The sequence below is a fragment of the Aethalodelphis obliquidens genome, unplaced genomic scaffold (genome assembly GCF_003676395.1).
Source record: "Aethalodelphis obliquidens isolate GAN/ISIS:26980383/991018 unplaced genomic scaffold, ASM367639v1 scaffold13, whole genome shotgun sequence".
NCBI classification, from domain to species: domain Eukaryota; kingdom Metazoa; phylum Chordata; class Mammalia; order Artiodactyla; family Delphinidae; genus Aethalodelphis; species Aethalodelphis obliquidens.
The window spans coordinates 25,583,963-25,605,600 of NW_020837957.1; the positions used below are offsets into that span (position 1 = coordinate 25,583,963).

A 21,638-nucleotide genomic window follows, 5' to 3' on the forward strand; every position below is an offset into this window, starting at 1 on the left:
AGGAATCCAATCGTTTTGGACTATTTTCTAAATGGCTTCTTCCAATGGCAAACACTATTTCATTATCTCTTTATTCCTAAAAGATTGTGTGCCTATAGGTTTAACACTATGTAGCTTTAAAGATACTGGGGGAAGGAGGAAGTCATCGACTATCAATGGGATGTTGATTCTTTCTTGCCCTGATGTAAAAGGATTAAAGTCAACACTTGTCTTACTCATCTGACAAATATTTATTCGTTTCTGAGCAAGTAGCTATTTTCAAGGCTGCCATGGGATAAGAGCATGCATAAAGAGCATTCCTTAGATTACATCAGAAAGAAACAAAGAAACAAATATAAACTCATTGTAAACCAGGAGAGTGTACGTATCCTATTTCTGTACAGTCACAGACCCTCAAGGACCCATAGTGTAAGCACCCAATCTTGTGCTATAAATAAACAACATTATTCAACTACTCAAAACACTCCATAAAATAGACGAAATCCTGAAAGGTCAACACGTTGCTTCCTGGAAAAATAAGATTGCTTTAGATCTCTGCCCCGTGACTCCAGGTTATCTTATGATGACCAAATCCACAACAGCCCATCGTCAGGCCATTACCAAATATAGAGTTAACAGTTAGAAACCAGAAGCAGGAACTGGAAGACAAGCCCCCTGAAAACCCTAGGGGACTGCTCTGTGACTGATACACAGGAAAGACATTTCCTGCTTTCTGAATTGGGTGGGGGGGGGGGGAAGCCAAGGGAATGATTTCAATGACTTGAAACCACCTACCAAAAAAAAAATTCCTTGTGGACTAAGCCAGTCGCCAGGAGCAAACTGGCTGACGCCAGCAGGATCACATTGGACAAGAGTTTGGTGCATCTGAGCTGCTTGGTCCGAGTTAATCCCCACTTTTATTTTTGGTACATACTCAACTGCTTCTCTGATTTAGAACCATCAGCATCAACGCCATGGCACATGGCCTTCAGCCGATAATGCTCACAGGCAGTTCACTGGAAAGCACAGGTGGTAAAAATTATAGACCGCAGAGGGATTTCAGAGTAGTTCATTTTGATAATGTGCCCTGAATCCTTGCTTCTATAATACCTCTCTCCCCCAGTCCTCTGTCCCATACTAACCGGGATCTCTAGTAGATCTTTTTCTTTTGCCAGATCTGAATTTACAGATGGAGACTCAGAAGTTCGTACTTAGATTAGCCTATTGTTTAAGGTGAAATTCAGAATGCTAATGAAACAGCAGATAGCACCAATGGGTAGGCTTAAAATGAAGACCTCGTCTACGATATGTTTTATAAAGTTTCTGTGTACCCACGACATGTCAATATTCTACTTCAGTCTTTGGGGAATATGAAACAAAAATCATTTGATGGTGAACATAATTTTAAAGAAAACCTTTCGCATCTCTGTAGGGCTGGTGGTAGATGCTGTGAGAGAAACCCTACTTCAGAATACCTGTTACATCTAGTAACAAAAATATGCCTCAGTTAGGACTTCCTTGTTATGGTGGTTTATTCAAACTGATACTTTTTTCTTCCCTAGAACTTTATTTCTTGTCATCTATCACCTTGACAACTTAATGTGCAGTGAATTCCTGGCCACAAGAATAATATATGAGTGCCTTTCACCTCACTTGCTTGGGTTTAACACAGGGCATGAATCTAAATGCCTTTCTTAGATCATCGGATGCCGTCCAATGCCAGTCAGTGAATGGGGAACATTTCCTTTTATTTCACTATTATGGATTGTTATGACCATGTTGCCATTGATTGTTTAATAATACATCTTTTCCCTCAAATAATAAAGCACTGACAGAGTACTGGATTTTTTTCCTATGTGAAGCAAATGAGATTTACTGTATATTTAGTCTCTGTTGTGGATCCTGTACTGTAAATCGCCAAAATCCATGTTTAAAAATCTCTATTAAGTGGGTTTATCATGATATGGAGGGAGATAATCTTGTATTTCTAATCAGGACCCCTGATTTGGAGACCCTCCCCGATCCTCTCATCCTATCAGGCGAACAGATCCACTTGAATTCTTCTGTCCTCGCTTGGTTCCTCTCCAAGGCCCTTCTTTCCCATTTCGCTGAGAACACTGACCACATCTGGATCCTCCCAGCCATACAGTGACCCTGTGCTAAGGATTAGGCCAACACTGGACTACATTTTAATTACAAGGCTAGTAAGTTTCTAGGTATATCTGGAGTCTTCTATTCAATATAAATAATGAGTGCTGCTCCTTTGTCCCCTATACTACTGTTTTCTTGTAAAATCCTGCATTTTTATTATTTTATAATTCCTATTGTTTTGGGACATCTGGCCTTCATATAGTTTTTCTTTAAATCTAGTGTTATTGTTTTGTGTCTAATTTTTAAACTATGAAATAAAACACTCCCAACTAGAAAGATACATACCAACTAAAAGATTTAACAAAAAATAAGATACCACTCAGAATGGCAACAAAAACTATCAGATATCTAGGAATTAAGCTAATCAAGAATACACAAAGACTTCCCTGGTGGCACAGTGGTTAAGAATCCGCCTGCCAATGCAGGGGACACGGGTTCGAGCCCTGGTCTGAGAAGATCCCACATGCCGTGGAGCAACTAAGCCTGTGTGCCACAGCTACTGAGCCTGCGCTCTAGAGCCCACGGGCCACAACTACTGAGCCTGCGCACCCCAACTACTGAAGCCCGCCCACCTAGAGCCCACGCTCCACAACAAGAGAAGCCACCGCAGTGAGAAGCCCGCGCACACAACGAAGAGTAGCCCCCGCTCACCGCAAGTAGAGAAAGCCTGCGTGCAGCAACAAAGACCCAATACAGCCAAAAATAAATAAGTTTATAAAGTAAAAAAAAAAAAAAGAATACACAAGAACTTAAAAACTTTTAAATGCCTAGTCAATGACATATAAGACAATTTGAATAAATGGAAAGACATTGTATGTCTTTGGATGGCACAAACTTGATATTACAAAGATGTTCAGTCCTCACAAATTAGTTTATAAATTCAAAGCAATATTAAGAAAAGTCTAGTTAGATTTTTTTTTAAGAAAAAGCAACTTGGTGAACATATACCAAAATTTATTTGAAGAGTGCTCACTTATGGTGGTGAAGAGGAATAGAATGGTATAAGGTGATAAAAGGAAAGAAAAGAAACAGAGAGGAGGAAGAGGAGATGAAGGAGATGGGGAGGGAGGGGCTTTGCAGGACCTGATAACATACTGTACCTTGAGAAATATGGAGAGTTCAGCCCTCTGCCCCGAGGGTCCCCAATCCCACCGCACACACAACAAAACACTTTGACTACATGAACTAATTTCTTCAGAAGCTCCATCTAATTCTCATCCCTTTTCCAGTTGTAAATTTATAAATCTCTGTGCAAATATTCTATTTCACAAGCAGGAAATTTCCTAACTCTAGATTTCACAAGTGGGTAAATTGTTAGCTCTAAGATTTAGCATCCCTCTGTTTCAAAAACAAAACTCTAGTTGGAAGAATTACCTCTAATTGTTAGGGATAGAAACTTTATAAGGCCAGGCCTCGTCTGTAGGGTTCATTCCCACATCCCCAGAATGAAAGACAATAGCAGTCCTGTGGGTCATGTGTAAGTGCTCACCAGAGTTCATTCTGTGGAATGAAGGGATGAATGAGTGAGGAAAAGTGGATGAGACATTTTTGGCATGTGCTAATGTACAGTGAGCATTTAACGGCTGTGGAAAGGGACTGAGACCTTTGAATTACAGAGATACTGTGCTAATTTCTGGGTATTTTACACCATAACTTAAGAGATTGTGACCAGCATAAAAGAGAGACCAAAAACCCTTATATGAGACCTGGCTGAAGGTATATATAGCCTAAAGTTGAGAAGATTGATGGGACTATGAGAACAGACAGGAGATGCTCAGAGAGCTGCCATGTGGAAAGTGTAGATGTTTTAAACTGATTCCACGTGTCCTAGAACACCAAATAGAACCAACAGCAGAAGTTTTAGGAAAGAAGATTTTCGCTCAATACAAACTCAACTTTCAAAAAGTTAACAACTTTCTGAACATGTCATGTTAGGTAGTGAGATTCCTATTATTGCAGATGCCCATTGTAGAGAGTGAATAGCCTGGTGGAGGGGAGGCTACAAGGAGAATCCACGTGTCCTCAGACAGAACCATGCGCATTTGTCTTTAACATATAATAAATAGTTCCAGGCAATGGGGTTAGGCAGTGATAAAAATGACGAGGCCCTGCCAAAATAATAAAGATACATTTAAAATATAATGTCAGATGTAAGTGCTTTGTAAGGAAAAAGCAGTGTAAGGAGAGAGAGGGACAGGGGTCCTACTTTAAGTAGGGTTGTCCTCTCTGAAAAAGTCACATTGGAGCAGAACTAAAGGAACTGAGAGAGGGAGGTATGCGGGTATCTGGGAGAAGAACATTCCAGGCAAAGGAATCACAAGAGGCCAGTGTGGCAGATATAGAGACAGCACGGGGGAGTGTAGCCCCTTGCAGTGTTTTCTTGCTAGGATCCACTGTGTAAGACTTGAAGTCAGTATTGACCTAAATTGAGCATTACTGCAAATGTCAGCCTTCTGAGATTTAAGCTTCAGACTTGCCAGAGTTAAGAAAAAGAATTTAATCCTGCGGTATCTGGAACCTGGGACCTTAAGAACTACCAAAACAATTAGTATTACCTCTTTGTTGACACTTAACTAACCACAGTGTGTGGAAGCAAATGTTAAGAACATATCTCATGGCCCATTCAAGACTTCAGGTTGCTAAAAGGCAGGATCTGTGTGTGAGACATCTTTGTACCCACCTTTGTGTCTTAGACCTAACGCTCAAGAAATGTGTGTTGAGTGAATGCATGAATGTGCTTCAGCAGCTCTAAGAATTCATTGACTCTTTTAATAATAAAAACAATTGTACAAACTGTCATTTAAAACTGGATCATAAACTGATGGAGGAAAGCTTTGTGTGGGATAATTAACGACAAGGTGATAAAAATCAGATCTCCCCTGCAAAAAGTAGAAAAAGCGGCCAGCAGCAAATGATCTCTCTTTAGTAGCATCAGAGATTAACCACAGCACTCTGCAGAGCTGGACAGGAATACTAGGAGCATCCTCTCTAGAATAATTAGCATAAACCTAGTGCCAGAGAAGGGAGACAGGCCCTTATGCTTGAGCAATAAACTTGAAAGAAAAAGTCCTTTGAGGATGTACCGCAAAAATGTGCTAATAATAGATCAACAATTCCTGACTTGTATATGTTATATGCCCTCACATGTTAGAAAACTACAGCCAAAATCTGTGTATAAAAAAAAACATACTGTTGTGACAGAGAAACTTAAGAAACGATAGACATTGAGGCACCTCAGTAGAGCAAGTTACAGAATCATTTCAGTGAGACCAATGAAGTATATTTTTACAGAACTGAGAATTTATGTTTTGGCCATATGTGGTTGTTTTATAATAAAGTTGAATGCCATGGTGAAAACCAGGTTTTTCTTACCCAGATGATTGCCCATTCATACAGATGTCGTATGGAGAAGAATATTTCGGGCATCCCCAAATAAACCACATTATGAGTGTTGATTGAGTTCTGTAACAGTATTAGTACTTGATCTTGTACCCATGGAATAGATTTTATGAACTGCCCTGAGAGTCTAAAAACCTCCATGTTGTTTTGTGGGAAAATGGTTTCTTCTTTCTAAACAATGAGTTTTCAAATGAACTTTTGAGGGCTTGCTAATGTTCATTAACTATTTAGTATACTTTAGTCTTTTGGAGATTTTTAAAAATTTGTTTAAAATTTAGTGGTTTCTGAGTCATGGTGATATTTTCATGATATTTGTTTATTCTAATCTAAGAAGGTTATAATCCTGCACTAGTTAAATGTCTTTTAAAAATAAAAATAATAGAATTTCAGAATTGGAAAAGAATTTAGAGGTGATTTAGTATAAGTTCTCATCCAGTATAGAAATCTTTTATAGTTCCTTGATGGATTAATATCTAGTTTCTACTTGAGTGTATTTGGTGATAGCAAGAAGTGTTCTGTTTAATGAAATTTTTGCTATGAAACTGCAGATAAATCAGTGCATATTTATTGAATGTTGACTAGGTTCCCAGCACCGTTAGGTATTATTGGGAATAAAAAATAATTTAAGGCTCCATCTCTGCCCCAAAGGAGCTTAAGGAATAGTTGGAGAAGCAAAATAACACATTCATTCATTGTACCAGTTTATTCAGTATGCGATGTTATAGGCACTGTGCTAAGTTCTGACAACACAAAACTTGGTCTTGGACCTGAAGTTGTTTAAACTGTTGCAAAGATGGACATTCACATACATCCTTCTAAAACAGAAGATAATTGCTGCGGGGTGTGTGTGTGTGTGTGTGTGTGTGTGTGTGTGTGTTCATATTGCAATGACCATATATTGCAATAGCTGCAAAAGAGGAAGGATAGTTAAGTCTACCTGGGGAAATCACGTTTCTTGATATTCTAGGTAGGATGGTTTAAATTATATTCCTGAAAAAAAAAATGTGTTGTGGTGTGTTACAAATAATAAGACTTGTGGGGCAAATGTCCACATGGACGTGTCTAGCAAATAAGACTTTCAGCTTTTTAGATGTAACAGCACTTTATTTCTAAGAATAAAGGAGTAAAGGCTTTTAAATGTACACATGACTGTTCATCATGTAATAGCAAGTTTAAATCTTTAGCCCTCCTAAGAAATAAACTATGTTAACTGGCAATATTAGAGTTAGCTACTTTAAATTTGAGTTGGCATCTCCCTACTCAAGGTATATTAGTCTTAAGAGCTAGTGAGATTCTTTGCACCGATACCTAAAGCTAAGGCTGTGTAATCTTAAATTCCAATACATTAGCTTATGTTTTGGGATGTTGATGTTAAGTTTTAAAATGTTGGTGCTGGATACTGGACTCAGAAAATACCTAATGCATGATGAGACAATGTTGTAGAGATCCCTTTCTGAATCACTTTTGTGTATCATTGTACTGGTCAGTTTCTTAACTTAATATTTTTAGAAATTCTGCAGTATCTGCCACAAATCTTTTGTCTAATAAGCAGGCCATCAGCTACATCATCATTTTACCTTGTAAGGAACCTCATATGCTCAGCGGAAATATAAAATCTTGGTTAATTTTTATAACTTCAGCTAGGTCAAGTAAATTAAAGAGAAGAGTTAAATCTTTCCCCAGAGCTTCAAGCAGAAAGCATGGACTCTGCCATGTGATTTTGGGTAAAATACATGGCCTTTCTGAGCCAGTTTTATTAAAGGAGCAGGCTTGGCATCATTTCCACTTCACAGATAAGAAAAAAAAATGATGGTAAAATAGAAATTTATTATTTTTAGTCTTTTAAACTACAGACTTCAAATGCCTTCTCTTCATCTGGGGCATTTCCATATGTCACAGGTGTGATGAGTTGGGCCTCTGATTGAGAGAAGTCTGAGATCAAGGTCCACATGCCCAATTCTTCCCTCCCACAGCTATCTGCCTTCCTCTCCCAGAGGATCTGCAGGAGCTATATAGACAGAGGACAAGACAGGCAAAAGCACATTTAATGAAAACTAAGCTCTGGCCCCAAACCTCACTATCACTCTCCTGGTGAGCTAGGCCAGAACTCGGTTAAGTCACAAGGACTTCCTCTGCCTAAGTGCTGAAGACCTGGACCAGAAGCTGGAGGAAGCACAGGAAGCCTCCTTACCCTCTTTCCCTGTACTTTAATCTCTGTTTGCCCAGATGAAGAAAAGGGGAACCTGGGCAAGGAAGAGACAGGGTGAGGAAGGGGTGGGGAGGAGGAAATTGACTATTGATTCTCCCTAAAGCCAAGAGGAGAGCTTATGTGAGCTATCCTCCCCTGGCCCTCCTAGGGTATAATCCACTTCCAAGAGAGGGGCAGCTCCAGACCCACCCTATCACATCAACTTCAAGGAAGAAGAGAGACTTCAAAGTGATGGCTTCTAAGAGGAGCTCTAAAAAGAGACTCCAAACAAACTAATTCCAAGAGATCCCCTGCTTGAACTCAGAGCCTTAACCCCTTATGAGCACCAAGGTTTAATACTACTCCTTAAATGTTGCCATGTCTACTAGCCCTCCTTCTAGAAAGAAGTAAGGAGGAACAAAGAAGAGTCTTGAGTCCTGCCCAGAGATCAGCCATCTAGATGAGTCAGAAAAAAGGAAAAATCCATAACTGAAATTCACCTTATATGGTAAAAGATCTATTCGCTTGGAATGTGTGGAACCAAATTAATGGTATTTCTGCAGTCCAGAATAGCTTAACTTCCAAAAAGCATAATGGCTGGGAAAAAAATTCTCCTACCTTCCACCACACCTAAATGATAAATTGTCATGACTCTTACCTTACCTACAAGTCTTCTTGTCATAACAAGGTACAGCTACCACAGCCTGGCAGTTGACATCATTCACTTGCCGAGTACTAGAGCAAATTATTCTTTGATTACTATAGAAAATTTCTAAAATAAATGATCTTTTTTTAAAAAGATTCTTTTAATACTTTTTTGTTTATTTGTATGATTCCAGTGTTAGAATTCTGTATCTTTGTGCTGTTTGTACATTGGTGTGGATAGTCCAGAGGATTTATGTTTCTCCGGGACTCTCCCAATTTCTTTTATCTTACTACTGCTCACAGATTTATCAGTGAACTGCAGGGTGTCCAGAGATAAGTCAGTTGAGTATAGAACTATGGTTTCAGTCCCTGGGGGTTGCTTCAGAGCTTTTTCTTATTTCAAGAGCATAATTATAAATATTTCAAAATTTTAAGCACCAGAAACAAATTGTCTTGGTTATGAATCACTAACAATATGTTCCTAATGTTTATCCATAGTTTTTGTATATGCACTGAATTTTCTCGCATGGTTTGACTTTGAAATGGATGCTTTCCACTTAGATCTTATATTGCCATGGATCGGGCCTCCCTGGTGGCGCAGTGGTTGAGAGTCCGCCTGCTGATGCAGGGGACGCGGGTTCGTGCCCCGGTCTGGGAAGATCCCACATGCCGCGGAGCGGCTGGGCCCGTGAGCCATGGCCGCTGGGCCTGCGCGTCCGGAGCGTGTGCTCCGCAACGGGAGAGGCCGGAACAGTGAGAGGCCCGCGTACCGAAAAAAAAAAAAAAAAAAAATTGCCATGGATTAAATAATTCATTAGTCTACTTGGCTTATGGGAAAATGCCATGAAGCAAAATGAAGACAGTTTTGAATCTCATCCACTCCCTCATTTTTCTTTTCTTTTTTTGTGTCCTGGAGAAGCTTTTCTCAAAAGAAAGGAGACGAAAACATAACATAGATACAACTAAAATACAAGCTACAGGAAACGAAAGCATCCTTGATGGCTGGAAAGTCTCAGGCTGACCAAGGGTTTAAAAAAAATTCACATTCATAGTATGTATAGTCATCCTTACCCTCGAAAAGTCAGTGTCTGTATATTCATAGTGGTAGGAGAATTGCCTTTATTAAGAGAGGTATCAAAATGCATACAGGATCCTAAAGTAGGTATGATGGTTTCTTCTTTCACTTGGAAATGAAATGAATAGGTTGTGCCTCCCAGATCTGGCACTCTCTTTGTGTACCTTCAATGAGTCAGCACTTAGCTCCGGCTTTAGGAATCACTAGGCTGACCTCACTTGGCAATTTGGAGGTTGTGTGAAGTGAGCTGTTTCATCTCAGAGGAAGGTAGCTAAGGCAAATTTTTCCAGATGTTCACTGGCATCTGATTTTATACATGTGTGTACTTGCCGTTGTTGTGGTTTGTTTTCCTTTGGGGAGGGGGCACAGTGTGTGTTTATTCACCTCATATTTAGTACATACTTACTTTGTGCCAGGCAACGTCAACAAGGTTGGAGCTTGCCTTTAGAGAGCTTATTGGTCTAGGAGGTAAAATGATAATAGCCAATTACACTGTGTTTCCACAGGTACTACGATAGAGGGAAAATCAGTACTTAAAAACTGCTCCAGTTAACTGTATACGTTTGTTCTGTTAATGTATAGTAATGACTCGGGTAATTATGCTTTAACTTTTTCAGTGTTTAATTCTTCCACCAGACTGGTGGCATTTTATGTTCCTCAAGCAGAGAAATTTCTGATGATGCTTCACTAGAGAAGATTTGCTTGATGTCTGGTTTTTAATCATGTACAGATGAATCCTATAGCAAGTGTAGTGTTGTTATACCTTATCACCAAGAGAATTCGTTAATTCAAAAATCTAAGTTTTAATCAGCTCACCCCTCCAACCCCTTCGATTTTTTTCCCTAGGACATTGCCTTCATGCCCCAGAGGTGCCAGGGTATGATCTTGTGCCTCTCCTTTTCCTGTTGCTATTGAGGAAATGAGCAACCAATAAAAACAGACTTTTTACTCAGCCCTTGTGTTTATTAATAAACATCTGAAAGTTTGTCAATTATCTCTAGACTGCTCGCTCTCTTTCTCTCTTTACTCTCTGGGTCTAAACTTCCTCCATACGCAGGGTGTTATTTCCTGACCAACACATGAGTTTTAAACATTGTCATTAAAGAAGAAAGATACCATGTGCACAGCAGGCAGGAAATGATGCCACACCCTTGCAGTTATGCTTTTCCATTTCCCCTGGAGACAAGGACTCGTTTGTGTTAGTGAGAGTGATGCAGTGTGTGTGGTGATCATGGATGCCTGTTTTTGTGCTCCAGTGGTGATTGCCCCCAAATACACATGTATTGGACTTGGAGAATAGTAAGCCTTTTGAATATGACATTTGCTGAGAATGAAATCACTTAAATCTTCGCCCTTTTAAAACCATCTTCCCTGCCTTTTCAGTTCCTTCTTTCTCAACAAGATTTTTTGGTACTTAAAATATTTTCAGTAGTTAGCCTTAAAACAGATTCTGCATTCTCAGAGTTAATCCTATCACTGATGAAGGTAAATCTCACATCTCTTGAGGATAGATGCTTTGTCTTCTAGCATCTTATTTCTGAGAGAACATAATTAGTTTGTACATTAACTGATAACTTAGTGACATGAAAGTTAATTCCCTTCCCTTGTATCTCCATCTCTTTTCTCAGGAGAAATGGGTCTACCTCAGAAAGGAAGAGCAACAGTCCATCTTTTTATTTATTTATTTAAAAAAAATTTTTTTTGGCCACGCCGTGCAGTATGCAGGATCCTAGTTCCCCTTCCAAGGGTCGAACCTGCACCCTCTGCAGTGGAAGCTCGGAATCCTAACCACTGGACCGCCAGGGAGGTCCCATCTTTTTAATCTTATTCCTTGTTCTTCCCAAATGCAGCCCTTTGCCTCCTGTCTCTGGAACCCACAAGGTTCTGACCTTACCCTCCCCGCAAAACCTATCCAAGTCCAGCAGCTTCAAGGCCCAAATGAAGTTGCTCCTACTGCATGAATCCTTCTCTGCTCACTGCAAGCCTTAGCTTTTATTTCATTTACCACATCATTCACATGGAATATATACAGCCTTGCGTGCACTGTTGTTTGACTTTTCATGTGGCTATTTATGTCTCTCCAACGAGACTGTAAGTGCTTTTAGTTATGCCTCCTTGATTTTCCTATAATGGTTAGCATAAAGTAAATATTCAATAAGTTTTAGTAGATATTCAATAAAGTAGATATTCAGTAAGTTTTAGAACGTTAGTTATGCCTCCTTGATTTTCCTATAATGGTTAGCATAAAGTAGATATTCAATAAGTTATAAACTGTCCTTATAGTTTTAGACTATATGGATAGTCTGTCCTTAGTATCTCTCCGAACAAGCCCTGGGGAATAGGTCTTTGGGATCTGTTTCTTGCTAGGTCACTCTCAGATCAGCAGAGATAGCTTGTTTTGTTCTATCAGACTGGGGACAAATCTGGACAATCAGCTTCAGGGTGCAACCCTTTGGAACCAGTTGTATTTGAATCTATGGAGTGGAGGGAGGGTAAAAGATAACCACCTTCCTGTTGGCCCACCTGCCACTTTGTGGCTCCAGTCTACATGTCTGTATCCAACTTGCCATAACCAAGTTAAAGCACCGTCTTTTAAACGAACAGATCACAATCTAGAGAATACCCCCGGGTCACACATGAACATATTGGAACGACGCCTGCTGTTTCACCATATGCAGCAAGTTTTCTCACTCCTTTCAGTGATAATAGAGTCATAACTAAGATTTAAAGTCTAAACCAGAGAGATAATTTGGGGGTTACAGTTCATAGAAAAAATATTGTACTTAATTGTTGAGGTTGTAGGAAAATAAGTACTCGCATATGCTGTTAGGGGGAGATGTATAAAGAAATCCAGCCTTTTCTTGTGGGGAGAGGAATTTGACATTGCAGGTTTACCTTGTTTGGCGCTACCCAAGCAATGTCGATTCTTCATAATGGTAGTCTTGAGACTAATTTTATATTACAGCACGCTGTCTCTCTCTTATGAAAAGATAGTAAAGCAGGAGTTATGCTTGAAAACACTCCCCGTGTTCAACAGGTATAGCCATGATAAAATATAAAAGGAGGTACCAAAAATGCATACATGGACTCAAAAACAAGATAAACACTTCTGTGGAGCACAAATGGAATACTGAGTGGGGCTGAAGCAACAGCTGGGCTGTCATCCAAACGCAGGCAGTAGCGGCCAGGAGCTCAGCTCCTGCCAGTAAAGGAACTAAAAATGCACCAAGCAAGATAAGAGACCGGAGCCTGGTCACTGTTTGGAGCCAAAGGTCCTCACTCCCAAAAGGAAGCTAAAAAGAATGGCAATTAACTGGCCGCTGGAGCTGGTACTTCAGAGGAAACCGTGCATCTGGGGTGCCTCCCAACCAGGAACTGAGTCAGCCTGCCCATGTCTCCCTGACTGGAACTGTGAGATCCTGACATCACAGTGGAACATCAAAACACCATGATGAGCCCTAATGGTGGACTGGGGAGCTGGGTGCAGGAAACCACAAAAGAGTGCGCAAGAGAAAACAATCTCAGAACAAGCCTACCACCCAGAACACGTGAAGAAAATTATGCTAAGAAACTCTCTCAGCAAAACTGACAGTTGGAATATTGATACTCTCCACTTGAGATGAAACTAAGTTTTAAAACAAGCAGTGAAGTTAAAATAAATACATTTACTTTAAAAAGTTCAGAAAAGGGCTTCCCTGGTGGCGCAGTGGTTGAGAGTCCGCCTGCCGATGCAGGGGACGCGGGTTCATGCCCCGGTCCGGGAGGATCCCACATGACGCGGAGCGGCTGGGCCCGTGAGCCATGGCCGCTGGGCCTGCGCGTCCGGAGCCTGTGCTCCGCAACGGGAGAGGCCACAACAGTGAGAGGCCCGCGTACCAAAAAAAAAAAAAAAAAAAGTTCAAAAAAAATAAAATAAAAAGCAGAAAAAATAGATTTAGAGTGGTCAAAGAAATAACATTAAAAAGTAGGTAGATATGACATAAGATCAAATGGATATAAAAAATTTAGAAATCATGGAAATAAAAAAGCCACTGAACTTTAAAATATCAATAGGTAGAATAATGACACTGTACTCAGTTGTAGAAAGATGTAATGAATTAGATAAGAGTTCCGAGTTACCCAGAGGCCAGCACAGAGAGAGACAGGTATTAAAAAGCACAAACACACACCCGTGGAAGATCAGTTGAGAGACTCTAACGTACATCTAATAGGAATTGCAGAAACAAATGGAAGAAATGATGAAGCAAGTTTTGAAGCAATTATTTAAGGAGATTTTGCTAAAGTTTTCCAAAATTGAAGAAAGTCAAATCCTTAGCTACAGATACCAAGCAGTGTTCATCTACATACACTTAAAATTAAAGTGAAACTATAGAAGATCTGGGGTTAAAGGTAAAATCTTCAAAGCTACCCTAGAGAATTATTAAGGGAGATACTTTAATCAAAAGGAAAAGGAACCCAGGGGCAAGATAAAGGATCTAAGAAAATTGGTGAGCACATGATAAATATGTAAATAATCACAAGCAACTACAGATTATTTTTTTTTAATTGTGTGTTTCAAAGGAAAGCTAAAACAAACTCTGGGAGCAACAAAACGGGATGGTTCAGCGGCTAGTTAAAACATGCTTGGAAGGGGAGGTAGGGATTCTGAAAAGCTTTAAGTGTATATGTTTTGAGAAATTATAGATAACCTTTATTACAGAAATTTAATCTTCACCTTCCCAACCAGCTGAAGCAGGATGGAAAACAGGAGATGTGGAAGATGTTATCAATGCAACAGAAAACAGGAAGAAGGAAGAAATGGTATATATAGAAATAAAAATATGGAGAGGGAGGCGCAAGAGGGAGGGGATATGGGGATATATGTATATGTATAGCTGATTCACTATGTTATACAGCACACCATGGTAAAGCAATTATACTCCAATGAACATGTTAAAAAAATAAATCCAAATATCAGTAAATATCCCAATATGAGTGAGGTTAGCAAAATAATGTAATAGATTAAATTCAGTTGTAAGAGAAAGAGGTGATTAGTTTAGATTTTTTTAAAAATACATAAAACAGACACCTAAAAAAATAAAACAAAATCACAGACAAAGGTGCAAAATAGAGATTAAAGAAGGATATTTAAAAAACAGAAAAAAGCCAGTGGAGCTCTGTTAATATTAGACAGCATTTCTAAAATGCACTCTTTATCAAAACAAGGTATCTATTTAAATTTTAAAACATGCATAAATTCTTGTAACACCACGCAGGATACAAAAGAATCTCAACACCCCAAGGAATTCCCTGGTTCTGAACCTTTGCAGTGAACCTCTGGCAACCACTGATCTGTTCTCTGGCCTGATTTGCAGAATGCCATGTAAAATCAGGCAGCATGTACTTTTTTGAGACTGGCACTGTCATTGGAATGTTTTTAATAAATTGCCTAAATGCACATCGTCGTTGGAATGTTTTTAATAAATTATAGCACATCCATACCATGTAATAATGTGGCCCTTAGAATGAAGTAGATCCCTATGTACCGATGTGCTAAGGTCTCCAAGACATACTATGAGAGTGAAAAACTCAAGGTGCAAGAACAACTCATGTAGGAAGATCCCATGTGTTTATATGTCATGTTTCTGTAAATGCACAGATATAGATCTAGAAGAGTACGCACCAAGCTTATCAGGGCTTCCTAAGGAATGGCAAGGGAGTAGGAAAGGTGAAGGGAGGATGTTCCCTTCTGTGCTTAATGTGTGTTTTTTAAAAAATATTTATAATAGCAAAAAATAAAATGTTTAAGCATAACTTAACAATAAATGTCCAGAATCTATTTGGGGAAAGCTATGAAACACTCTTGGGAGACAGAAAATTAGATTGAACAAGTGGAAACACACACCATGGAGAGGAAGAATCAACACCATAAAGATGTCAGTGCTTCTTAAATTAATTTATAAATGTAATGTAATCCCAATAAAAATACCACCAAGTTGTTTTTTTTTTTTTCTGGATCTAGACTATAAAGTTGATTATAAAGTTCATTGTGAAAGACGAGCATGAATTTGAGCACTTGCAACACTCACGACTGATTCAGTTGTCTTTCTCCTGTGCTTGGCCTGGAAGGGCACATTGCTCTTGGTATCTCTAACATATCTGACGTACAGCAGAGCCTCCACAATGGTTGACTTTTCCTGAGAGGCACACGCAGAACTACTCAGCACTTGTGTTCTACACATCCTACACCACCGCCATCGATGTCATTTATGTCTCCCTCATGTAACAGATAAGCTGGCCTTTATTTATGTTGCTCTATTTTTGTTATATCAAGCCGTTTCTCTGAAGCTAAGTGGTTTGGTTTGGTTTGGTTTGGTTTGAACCTCAGCCCTTTGGTGTCTCATTCATGCAAATGTGAAACTGTTTCAGCATGTTACCACTGTTCCCTGCTGCTTCTCACCGCAGTCCTTTTCTGGAAACTGCCTAAATTAAGTAGATCTTAGTTTTACATTATAATAATGGGTGTTATGATTCTAACAAAGGGACTGAGAATCAAATAACCATCATCAAAGATAAACAATCAAAGATGTAGGCGGGGCTTCCCTGGTGGCGCAGTGGTTGAGAGTCCGCCTGCCGATGCAGGGGACGCGGGTTCGTGCCCCGGTCCGGGAGGATCCCACATGCCGCGGAGCGGCTGGGCCCGTGAGCCATGGCCGCTGGGCCTGCGCATCCGGAGCCTGTGCTCCGCAACGGGAGAGGCCACAGCGGGGAGAGGCCTGCGTACCGCAAAAAATAAAAAAATAAATAAATAAAAAATTAAAAAAAAAAAAAAAAAGATGTAGACGAACATTAATGATTTAAAACTGTGAAGATTACTATTAAAAGGCCCTAAGTTTACATTGACCATGCGAGGTATTTCAATATGTGATCAAGAGTGTACATACTCTACTTAAAAATGCATCTCTGTGCTAGTATAAATGTGATAATTACAATTTTAAATATTTGATTTCTTTTCCTAGATCTGAGCAGCGTTTCAGGGCATAGTTTGGATGCGTTGCTTCCTTTTTTAAAGAAGTTTGAATTTTACTTCGTTTCTCTTGAAAGACATCCCCCTGTAGAAAGTAAAAGCAAGAACTTCAGTTGATTTCATTGACCTTAGAATCTGTTTTCAAAAACAGCTGTGGTGGGCTTCCCTGGTGGCGCAGTGGTTGAGAGTCCGCCTGCCGATGCAGGGGACGCGGGTTCGTGCCCCAGTCCGGGAGGGTCCCGTGTGCCGCAGAGCGGCTGGGCCTGTGAGCCATGGCCGCTGAGCCTGCGCGTCCGGAGCCTGTGCTCCGCAACGGGAGAGGCCACAGCAGTGAGAGGCCCGCGTACCGCAAAAAAAAAAAAAATAAATAAATAAAATCTCAAAAACAGCTGTGGTGTTATCTCAAAATAATTTGCAAATGGCAATTCATGAATCCAACTTTAGTGAGCCCGTTTCTCCAATCACTGCAACCCTTGTGTTTCTTTTCCAGAGATATTACCTAGATATTATGACAGACATGGAACAATTTTACATGTATATTTTTTATTCCTCTAGGAACTTTCACTGTAAAGTCTTGAGGAGCATTTTATATACTTATGTTACTGGATGTCAGCTGCTCCGTAGGACCTAGAGGATATTGGATCAAATTCCAGTCCATGGCCTAAGTTCTGACGGACTCATAGAAGAATTAGGTTCTCATGGTCCCAGTTCCTGCTTCCATGGAAACAGTTTATAGATTTTTAGCATCCCAGGCAAACTCTCCTTGTCTGTTCAGTTTTGATCCAAGCATGAAATTTAGTCCTATTTTTGCTGTGATTTCCACAAAATTCATTCATAATAGGGGTGTATGTGTGCATTTAGCCGATTTTACCAAAGGTTTAGGGAAGAGTGAAAGGTATTTACATCTCAAAATAGAAATAATGAGTGTACACCCCAGCCTCCTACCATGTTGCTTGAGCTATTTCCTTCGATTCTAGCCCCTCTCTGCTCTGCTGACTCACTCCTCCTACCTCCAAGCCTGTTCATCCCAATACAGCGTGGGGTGGGGGTGGGGGGGCGGTTAGCATCTTTGTTGCCTGGCTTCACCTGACCTTTGCCCTCAGTGACTCACCTCCTTCTATAGCCCTATCTTCCTCATTCCCAAACTGAGATATTTTCTTTAAAGTAGATGATTTCGTTCAAGAATTATTCTCATGGAGGACTTCCCTGGTGGTCCAGTGGTTAAGACTTCACCTTCCAATGCAGGGGCTGTGGGTTTGACACCTGGTTGGGGAGCTAAGATCCCACATGCCTCAGTGGCCAAAAAACCAAAACATAAAACAGAAGCAATGTTGTAACAAATTCAATAAAGACTTTAAAAATGGTCCACATCAAAAAAAAAATTTTTTTTTTAAAGAATTATTCTCGTATCTGCTTTTAGGAGAGTAACGTTCTCACCTTGCTATGTTGTGGATCAGATTCTCTTGTTCATCTTGCTTTTTAAATTTTTTTCTCTTCCCCCTACTCTCATTTCTTTCCCCTCTTTCTCGCCCTCCCCCTATATAAAGACTCTGTGTATCTCTAGTCTCAATGCTTTTTCGTCCAAAGGCAGTCTGAGGGCTGTCCCTAGAAGAAAAGGATGGGATTCCTCGTCATAATGACATGTGTGTGTGTATGAGCTGGTGGTGATGGTCTGAGCCTCGATGGTTTGTAGGATGGGATGTGGGCGGTGGCTTTCTCCCTGGTCTTACCCCAAGCACTCTCCTTTAGCCCTGCACCGGCAGCCTGGAACCCTACCATTATGCCTTTGCAATTTGTTTTGCAGCCTTTCCTTAAGGCTTGTTTTGTACTTTAATCTTTAAATTTCTGGGTAAAGGCAAAAAGAAGTGAGGTATAGGTTTAATTAGACAAGCTTCTCAAAAGAGCAGAAAAGGTGAAGCAGAAACTTTCAAGTTCTTACAAGCTGCTATTTACAGATATCCCCCAGAAACACCCTTTACCCTTTTCTTTTTCTAAAAGAAACCTATCTGCCTTATTTTTTTCTGTCTTCTTTCTCTTTTTTACTCTACCTTGAAAATATTGATGCTTCTCCCAATTCTTCTCAGTGTTGCAAAGTTTCCATTAACCATGGAAGATAACTTCCTTCCTCTCTCCTGTGGCTATTTCACTGTTTAAGTCCTCACACTCTTTACTGTTGGACTCCGTAACCTGCCCTCTTCCTTTTCGTAGTCCTGGATAGATAACCGGCCATCACATTCTTTGGGACTTCAACTATGAGCTGTGTGTCTGCTGGAGTCTTCTTAGGATGTGTTCTCTTGGCAGCATGAGCAGCAATTGTTCGTGGTGACTAAATTCCAGCATCTTTTTCTACTCTGTGCTCATTTCTGAGTAGTTAACAGCTTCTGGAAAATAGAGCACTGTCTTTACCTTCCTGGGATTTAAATAGGCACATTTTAAAAATTACATCTTTGTGAAGATTGAAAGAAATATGACATCAGAAGGCGGAGAGGAACTTCTGGAGATTGTCTACGTGTTCCCCTCCTACGTTGGGCTGTTCTCTTAAAGCCATCGTAGCAGAAACTCGGAGGAATGCGGAGACTATCTGGAATGGTGGAAATATACTAGTCTGCTCTGCTGTTTCCTAGCTACGTGAACGTGGGCAAGTGATTGAACTTCTCTGAACTTTAGTTGGGTTCTTCTGTAGAATGGGGAGAAGATGACCTACCTCTCTAGCGTGGCAGATGCGAGCCAGTCAGGTACCTTTGTGCAGAATATAAAAAGGCATCCCATGAGGCTGAACAGCTGACCGAGGGGGGCAGAAGCAGGATTTCAGCCCACACTTGCCCCTCAGCTGGGCACCCTGGTGCAGGACATAACCTGAAACCCTGTGTAGCAGCCAAGCTCCAGAGGTTTATCGTCTTTCCCCATGAGGAGCAAGCCTGGAGAAGGGCTGGGCAGGGGGCAGTAATGGGGCCACCTGGTTGCTTGGCAGGGACTTAGCACCTCCAGAAGGTGCCTGCCTTTTTACCTTCTAGCTCGTCTCTATTTTCCTCACACCATTAACAATGTCATATTAACATACTAGCTCAAAGGTGTCACTCTTGGAGAAGGTGCTGGGGAAGCATTTCTTTCCATGCTGGTCTCTAGCCCCTACCTTATGCCTACTTCACAGATTATTGGGGGCATTAAATGAGACCACGAATGAGAAAACATCTAGAATATGGCCCCAAACACTGACTTTCTTACTTTTTCTCTTTGATATTTCTTCACGATAATCCGGTATCTGTCAAGACTTTCTCTTACTCTTTTCTGTTCCAGAGGTTTCCAAGGTAGAGTGTTTGACCTCCAAGAAATATAAAGGATGCCCCATTGAGATGAGATTAAAATGAAAGCTTTATGTTTATTTTAAACTTAAAGGAAAAATAATTAAGTTTTCTAATATTTGACATATGGATTGGCAATACTTTATGGGTATAATTATAAGTAGACATATATATGTCCACAAACGTGGGCATGTTTAACATCAGGTAAGTGATTAAAATGTTTGAAGGCATTCTCAAACATTCTCACACCTCTGTAGCCATTGAACCCTCTGAATGCAATTACATTTGTTTTTCTTCCCTGCCTTCTTTTGATTTACATAGTAAGTAGTAGCCCCCTGCTATATCTTTTAGGCTGGAGCCTTTATAAATCTTTATAAATGAAACTTCCTCTCTTCCCCTAACCTCATTCTTTCATTGTTATCTGCATAGGATATGGGGAGAGAAAAGCTTTTCCCTAAAATATGTATAATTTATATAAGGTAATTTGTTACTTAGGATAAAGTCAAATTGAGATCTTTTTGGTTTAATCCTAGAAATTCAATAAAATAAAATAAGAATGTGGGCTCTGGGTCCAGGTGGCCTGGGCTTGATAACATTAAGCAAGTTACTTAACCTTTCTGTGGCTTGGTCTCCTCATCTGTGAAATTGGGATAAAAGGAGTGCCTGCCTTATCAGGTGAAGGTGACAATTAAAATAATTAATACCCATGACATTATTGGAACAGGATTGCATATTAAATACGACAGAAAGTTTGTTGCTGTCATCACTATAATCACCATCCTTATCTTCATCCCTAGGAGACGTGTGGTCTACACCCAGACCTATGCAACTCTGAATTGGAAGGACTAGTGTCAGTTCTAGATTCATTCACTTTCTCAGCAAATACTGATGGTCTCCTATGTATCGGACACTCAACTAAGGGTTGGGTGCTCCGCTGCATTGTCAAACCTTGTAAATACTCTTCTCTATGGGGCTATATCTCCCATGTCACCAGGTTATGGTCATATTCTCATGCCATAGCAGTCTACTTTGTAATAGAGTCAGTTTCTACTTCTAGAATCAACGTAAAGAGCTTTGCTGTTGCAAAACCATGATACTCTATGGATTTTCAGCCATTTGACCTAATAAGGTACAAATAGACTTCCCCTGCGTTATCAATTCCATGTTATTACCATCAATTTCTTGGTTATTATTCTTTCTCTGAACTGTTTGCTTATTGTCCAGATGATTCCACTTACGTGTACTTCTTCCTGGGGATGATTCCTCCAGGTTGATTCAAGGAGTATTTTGCCTCATCCTCCCTCATCTTCAGAAAGAATGTGTTCTCTCTTACCCAAACTGCAATCTTATGAGACTGCTGGACATTCTTAGGGCTTAATATTCTTTTCAACAAATTGAAGCATTGGTAGAGGGATAGAAGTTGATGTAATATTTTGTGTGAAAAGCAGCAAGTTTAGACATAACTATTTTACTATCGAACATTTCTGTGTTTTTTCATCTCTCTCTGAAGAAATAGTTTTTACAAAAGCTTAGTAAATTCCCATTTTATTAAAGCCATTCACGTTCACCTACGCATGTCTAAGATATGGATAGAAAGAAAAGAGGAAACAATAAAGACGGGAATTTCTCCCGTATTTCCTCCTTTTAATGCTTCTCGTACAGAAACTAATATCAGTCTTGGGAGCCATCCAATTCAAGACTGAGTCTGATAAGAAGATGTATTTCCCAGACCAATGACTGATTCTCCCAGGCTTCAGTGAGAGAAGAAATGCAAATTTTTTTAAATACATGAATGTTCTTTAACTATTTATTTTGTTGTGAATCGTTCTGTGTCCTAAAAAACTGCTGCGTTTTGTGTCCTGAGTTAGACATGGTGAACAAAGATATATCGAT

At 40.0% G+C, this 21,638-nt stretch overlaps 1 protein-coding gene across 2 annotated transcripts in view; it reads left to right on the forward strand.

Moving 5' to 3' along the window:
• Window positions 1-21,638, forward strand: part of LRRC8C (leucine rich repeat containing 8 VRAC subunit C) — a 91,818-nt gene that overhangs the window by 63,441 nt on the left and 6,739 nt on the right. The window lies entirely within an intron of this gene.